Source organism: Oratosquilla oratoria, chromosome 35 (assembly GCF_046742065.1).
Source record: "Oratosquilla oratoria isolate Oo_2021 chromosome 35, ASM4674206v1, whole genome shotgun sequence".
Classification (NCBI taxonomy): domain Eukaryota; kingdom Metazoa; phylum Arthropoda; class Malacostraca; order Stomatopoda; family Squillidae; genus Oratosquilla; species Oratosquilla oratoria.
The window spans coordinates 22,001,494-22,008,993 of NC_134811.1; positions in this window are offsets into that span (position 1 = coordinate 22,001,494).

A 7,500-nucleotide genomic window follows, 5' to 3' on the forward strand; every position below is an offset into this window, starting at 1 on the left:
GATCTAGGCAAACAACCTGCTGGTGGGAATTTCTCGTGTTATACAGTATATGAAAAAGGCTATTTATCTATAGTAAAAAGAGTGGCTAGAATATTGTCTGGAAGTAAAAAAAAAAAATCCACAACTCAATCTACAATTGCGGATGATCAATTAGTATTCCATAAAAATGAAGTTAGTCTAATCCTGATTCCCTCTCCTTCCTCAAACTCATCATCCCACTCCCACGCAGTGGGACGTGCAAAACCTCTGGTTGGGTAAAACCCTGTCAGTTCCGTCAAGCCGCTTTGTTTTTTAGACCTTCTTCAAATTCCCATTAACATGTCCTCTTCCCATGAATATAATTCCACCATTATGCATATCTGGATCCTTGTCAGTCCGACGCGGCTGAAGGGAATTAAATGGAAGGAATTATAGTCGGTTCGTTTGAACTTGGAAAAGGTGCTCTTCCTTGGTGATGTTGAACGTTTGGTTTGCAATACTCTAGCAGCCCCCCTCCCCGTCCTTTATATATATATATATATATATATATATATATATATATATATATATATATATATATATATATATATACGTATATATATTTAGACATGGTATATCATTGTATGTGTTCCGCCAAGGTTTTATTTTATCATTGAAATTACCGAGGCATTATTTTCTAATTAAATTTTTACCAGGTTAAAATGAACAGACTATGTAGACCGTAGTATGAAGAAAAGACGAAAAAAAATACTGGGACCAGAATAGATACGAAAATAAGAGGGATAAATGAACGAGTCATAACAGAGGCTTGTCGAGAAATAGAACAAAGACAAAAGGTGAAGTTTGGACAGAGAAAACGAAATAGCAGAAGCAAATATGACGGGGATAAGAGGCAGAAATAAGCATGGAATCAAAAGAGAGGCGAACAGAAAATAGAGAAATGAAATGGGACAAAAGAGAGAGAATGTTGTATAGAAGCTGAGGAAGGGGATGGGAGTATAACTCTTTACAATGCAGGGATTTTCTTTTCAGTTGTATAAAATCGCTTGGTGGCAGAAAGAACGAACATACAAGCCAATGTACTCTGAAGATTAAATAGGAAATGTAGCGGAGGTTGGGGGGCATGAGGAAAAGGGCAGAGCTTCAACAAGGTATACAAAAATAATGGCCAACACGCCAGACCCAGGTGACCAAATAAAAACGACCATTTTAAACAGACAGGGAAGTAAACAAATACAAACAACAGACGGTCATGCGGTGAGGCTTTCAAGCATAGGTATATGAATGCTAGCAGAAGAGATTTAATGGAAGGAGTGCTTGATTAAAGAAGACATGAAGGAATAGGTGGAAGGACCTGTGTTAACCAGTCGAACGCACTGGATATATATATATATATATATATATATATATATATATATATATATATATATATATGTGTGTGTGTGTGTGTATGTGTGTGTGTGTGTGTGAGCGTGTGTACACCTTTTAGGGGGTAAGATGCATATTTAAAGTGAAGTTATTATCATTCTTACTTTACATCTGAGTTTTTCATTTCAGATTTCTTCCCCTCGTTTTCCCTCTTTTTGCGTCTCCATTTCTTTCTTCATTCCCTTTTACTCTCCTTTTTTTTTTCTCCTTGCCTTTTATTTCTTTAACCTTTCTGCTTCTTTTTTCCCCTCCATAAAAGATTAGGATACGAATTGATAATCCCTCCAAGGTTTTGCAAAATGATAGCGCAGTTCTAATTAGCTTTGGCTTCAGGCTCTTTCAGTTTTCATAATCGGGGGGACGCAATATTCGGAAACGCTGGTGTGTGTGGGGGGAGTATTTGTTGGTTATATCACGAATATTTGGCCGTGGGGGGATGGGGGCAACCTAGGAAGGAGGCGGGGTTAGGTGGGGTAGGGGGGAAGGGGGGGGTTATCAAAGCATGATGAGCTCGGGAAATGTAATTATTTCCAGAGTTTACGTTGGCCGCATTGACGTGGTATTTGTTCTGCTTCCAGTGTGTGAGCTTTCCAGGCTGTGAGTGTTCCAGAAATATCTCCAACGAAGGAACTGTCTTGTACCAAATGAATAGGATTTGGGGTAACGTGTTAAAGATGAGAGGGGAGATGGAGAAAATGGAGGGATATGTAGGGCGTAAATTGTAAAGGAAGAGAGGGAGGAAGGACAGAGATTGATGGAGTAGATGGAGGAAGGAAGGATCGTGGAGGGAGTAGAGGAGGGAAAGAAACTTAGATGAGGTCGGAGGAAGGATAGATGAGGATAGATGACTGTCGACGGGAAAGGAAAGAGGATTTAGGGATCTCTATCTCCTCCTCTTCGCCCTCCTCCTCCTCTTCGCCCTCCTCCTCCTCTTCGCCCTCCTCCTCCTCTTCGACCTCCGCCTCCTCTTCGACCTCCTCCTCGTTCTCCCCTTCTTGCCCTAATCTTCGCCCTCCTCCTCGCCCTCCTCCTCGCCCTCCTCCTCGCCCTCCTCCTCGCCCTCGCCCTACTCCTCGCCCTCGCCCTACTCCTCGCCCTCGCCCTCCTCGCCCTCGCCCTCCTCGCCCTCGCCCTCCTCGTCTTCCAACTCTTGCTGTTACTGCTCTTCATTTTTGTCCTCCTTATCCTCGTCTTCCCATCATTGTCTTGCTCATACTCGTTCACTTCATCGTTGTCTTCCCCATCATCGTCCACCTTATACTCATCCACCTAAGCTTCGTCCTCTTCATTCTCGTCCTCAACCTCATCCTCGTGCTTGTCCTCGTACTCGTCCTTGTACTTGTCCTCTTCTCCCTCCTCCTCGCTCTCCTCCTCCTCCTCGTCCTCCTCCTCGCCCTCCTCGTCTTCCTCGTCCTCCTCCCCATCCTCGTCCTCCTCGTCTTTCTCGTCCTCCTCCTCGTCCTCCTTGATCTCGGCCTCATCCTCGTCTTCATCCTCCTCGTCCGCTCTCCTTCCCCTTCACCTGTTCCTATTCTTCATACTCCTCTTTTTCCTCCTCCTACTGTTCCTCTTGCTCCTCTTACTCCTTCCTATCGTCATCATCCTTATCCTAGACAACCTCGTCTTCATCCTCGTCGTCTTCCTCGCCCTCCCTCTCGTCCTCCTTCTCCCATCCCACCTCCACTACCACCTCCACCTCCACCATTTCCTTTTCCTCCTTCTCATCCTCAATCACACAAGACCCCTTCCATGGTTCGCCACATTACGTTTCACAAAATTTTCAGTCCTTCGCCAGAACTAAAGCAACTAAGCCCGTGACCGTGTTGAAGGAGGCTTGAGGCATCAGAGAGACGAACTGAGGGTTAAGTGGGAGTCAGGGTGGAGGGTAGATTTAGAAGATGACATCGCCACTTAGGACGATGGTGTCACTGCCGTTCGTTATATAAGAAATACGCCATGTTCGATCAGTGCCATCATGGGTATGGCTGTATTTATTTTATTTACTTATCTATTTATTTATTTATTCATTTATTGTAAATAGCAGCCAGTTTAAGGCAATATCTATCCTTGAGTGACCTAATCTTACATAGCCTAACCTTACTTAGCTTAACCTTTCCTACGATAACATAAGTTTACCTTAGCTAACCTAAGCTAGTGTAAGCTGGCCTAAGCTGACTTAAGCTGGCCTAAGGTAACCTAAGCTGGCGTAAACTGGCCTAAGATATCCTGAGCTGAACTAAGCTAACCCAACATGACCTGAGCTAACCTAAGCTAACCTAAGAACAAAACGTAGCCTAACGTAACGTAACATAGACAAAGACCTCATTAAATAAAGGAAACATCAGGCTTTGTGATATTTTTGTCATAATTCACCGAAGTCGAATTTGGTGAGAGACTGAGGACAAGGAAGAGATCGTCTGAAAGAGGGGGGGATTATGGGGGAGAAAGGGGGCGGGGGGAGAATGTTTGATCCAATAACACGCTCGAGATAACACGCTGGGACCAATGGGCCATTCTGATCCCCCCAGTTATCATCTGATTCTCTTGACAGGACTTGGAGTCTTGTCGGTGACAAACAGGCCCCTTTGCCCACTTCACTCCCCCCCCCCGAAAAAGGGGGGAAAAATAGTGTACCCAGTGACCAGACTCGTAAGCGCTCTATCTCGTTTTTTCTCTTGATCTCGATCTCCCTCTCTGTCCTGTTCTCTCTCTCTCTCTCTCTCTCTCTCTCTCTCTCTCTCTCTCTCTCTCTCTCTCTCTCTCTCTCTCTCTCTCTCTCTCTCTCTCTCTCTCTCTCTCTCTCTCTCTCTCTCTCTCTCTCTCCTCTCTCTCTCTCTCTCTCTCTCTCTCTCTCTCTCTCTCTCTCTCTCTCTCTCTCTCTCTCTCTCTCTCTCTCTCTCTCTCTCTCTCTCTCTCTCTCTCTCTCTCTCTCTCTCTCTCTCTCTCTCTCTCTCTCTCTCTCTCTCTCTCTCTCTCTCTCTCTTGTTCTCTCGCTCTCGTTCTCTCTCGCTCTCGTTCTCTCTCGCTTTCGTTCTCTCTCGCTCTCGTTCTCGCCCTGGTTCCCTCTCTCTCTCTCTCTCTCTCTCTCTCTCTTGTTCTCTCTCGCTTTCGTTCTCTCTCGCTCTCGTTCTCTCTCGCTTTCGTTCTCTCTCGCTCTCGTTCTCGCTCTGGTTCTCTCTCTCTCTCTCTCTCTCTCTCTCTCTCTGTGTGTCTGTGTGTGTGTGTGTGTGTGTGTGTGTGTGTGTGTGTGTGTGTGTGTGTGTGTGTGTGTGTGTGTGTGTGTGTGTGTAAATAGGACCAATTTCCTCTGCCTCTGGTTACTGCATTACTATTACCTTAGTTATAATTACTAAGGACAATATTATTACTAGTGATGTAAAAATATAGTTTGCTAACTTGCTTTTCATATTTTTTCATTAAAAAAAAATCACCTCGATTTCTTTACTTGGGTCTCTGGAAAAAAAAAAGTCAAAATCAAAGAAACACATACCTAGGAAAGAATTTCTTACCCCAGATAGTCTTTTTACACAATACCTTAATAACTTATAAATAACAATTACCCGATTTTGTGCCAGAACCTCTTAACATCCAATTACCTGTGCAGTGTTATGACCTTGCATAGTGGAAGCAACCCCCGTTCTTGAAATTATCATTACCAAATATAGTTTCATTTTCTTGGAGTCGTTCTCTTTCATCTTTTCTATTTTGATGCACTGCCGAGTCCTTCTCTTCCCCCTCCTCCTCTTCCTTCTCCTCCTCCTCCTCCTCCTCCTGCACCACCTCCTTTTCCTCATCTTCCTCCTCCTTCTGTTTTTCTTCGTCTACCTCCTCCTATTCCTCTTACTCTTTTTCCTCCTTCCTCCTCCTTCTCCTCCTCTTCCTCCTTTTCTTTCTCCTCCTTTTCCTCTTCCTCCTCTTTTTCCTCTTCCTTCTTCTCAATTTTTTCTCATTTTCTTCCTATTCCTCTTCCTCTTACTCCTCTTTCTCCTCTTCCTCCTTTTCCTCCTCTTTTTCCTCATCCTTTTCATCATCATCATCATCATCATCATCATCATCATCATCATCATCATCATCATCATCCTTTTCCTCTTCCTCCTCCTCTTTTTCCTCTTCCTTCTCAATTGTTTTTCTCATTTTCTTCCTATTCCTCTTCCTCTTACTCCTCCTCCTCTTTCTCCTCTTCCTCCTCTTCCTCCTTTTCCTCCTCTTCCTCCTCTTTCTCCTCATCCTTTTCATCATCATCATCATCCTTTTCCTCTTCCTCCTCCTCTTCTTACACTTTTCATTTTCATTCTCCTATTATCTTTTCTCTCGTTTCTTTTCATTCGCTTCTACTTCTCCCTCTTCCTTTTCCTCCTTCCTCTTCCGGTTCTTTTTCCATTTCCAGTTCCTCTTCCTCCTCTTCCCTGCTCCGCCTCTTCCTCTTCCTATTCTTCCTCTTCTTGCTCCTCCTCCTCCTCCTCCACCTCCTCCCTTATCCTCCCCACCGTGGTCATTTCCCACCACCTCTTCCTCCCCTTCCTCCTCACTAGTCCTTCTTCTCTTCTTCCTTCTTTACAGTCTTCATTATTATTCCTTCTCAACCTCGTAAGCTTGCTCGATTTGTTTCGAATATAGTTCTTCTCCAACTCAAAAACTTTTTCTTTCCTAATTTTCTTATTACTCCCATACTCTATTATTTTCCTTTTACCTAATCTCTTCGTCCATTTTTTTTTTTTTTTTTTTTGCTTTTCAATCTTGCTCCGCTTTCCCTCTTTCCTTCTATTGTTTTTATTTATTTTTTTCTGTATTTATTCTCTGGATATACTCTTTTTTTCTCGTCTCCTTTCTTCTGATCTTATTACATTCTTTGTCTACAGACCAGGTTCTTTATTTGTCACACATTTGTATATTTGTATTTAGTTATTAATTTACACATACATACATACACACACACACACACACACACACATACATATATATATATATATATGTATGTATGTATATACTGTATATGTATGTATATGTATGTATGTATATATATGTATGTATATACTGTATATCTATGTATGTGTATATGTATGTGTATATGTATGTATATATATATATATATATATATATATATATATATACATTTATTAATTAATGTGCTTATTTATTGTTGTATTCTGCTCTGTTCATTCCCTCCCGCCTCCTGTTCTCATCCTTCTTCATTTCTTCTTCCTCCATTTCCTTGCTTGATCTCCTCTTGATTTACGCCACTCGCTTGAAATTTTATATTTCAGTTGTTTCAGATTGTAAATTCTTGGCCTGTTCATTATGTAATTAGAATTCATAATAGTTTTTTCATTTCGCTCTTCGCTTTTCTTGTTTGTCTTGCATATCTTGAAGTGGATCTCGCTGCGTTTCTGGAAGATTTATGAAGAGTCTTGCCTCCTTTGTTTTTGGTTATTTTTCAGTTATTTATCTAATTACTTGTTTATCTGTTTATTAATTTGTTGGTTTATTTGATTATTTATTCGTGTACTCATTGTTATGTCGTAATCGTTATCGTCATCATTATCATCTCTCTTACCGTCCTTATCATCAATTGGTTTATATGATTATTTATTCGTGTACTCATTGTTATGTCGTAATCGTTATGGTCATCATTATCATGACTCTTACCGTCCTTATCATCATCGTTGTCAGTCATTACTTTTATCACTAACATCATTCATCACTGTCGTTACCACTATCACCATCGCCATCATCACCACCATCATTATCATGATGGTCACTATCACCAAGGCCACCATCACCATCATTAGTCAAATTCATTATTATCACAGTAATCTATGTTGTCATGATAGTCATTGGATTTATCGTCACCCCTTCCACCAACACCACTACCACCAACACCACCACTACCATAAAACCTACTATCACCACCACTGCCACCACATACCAGTATCACTACCACTACTACCACCATTACAATTTACACCAACAAAAAACAACAACAATTACAACTAACAATAACAACAAACAGTAACGGCAATAACTGTGACGATAACAACATCAACGACAATAACAAAGTAACAACAGGATCGCTTCATTCCCCCACCACTTCTC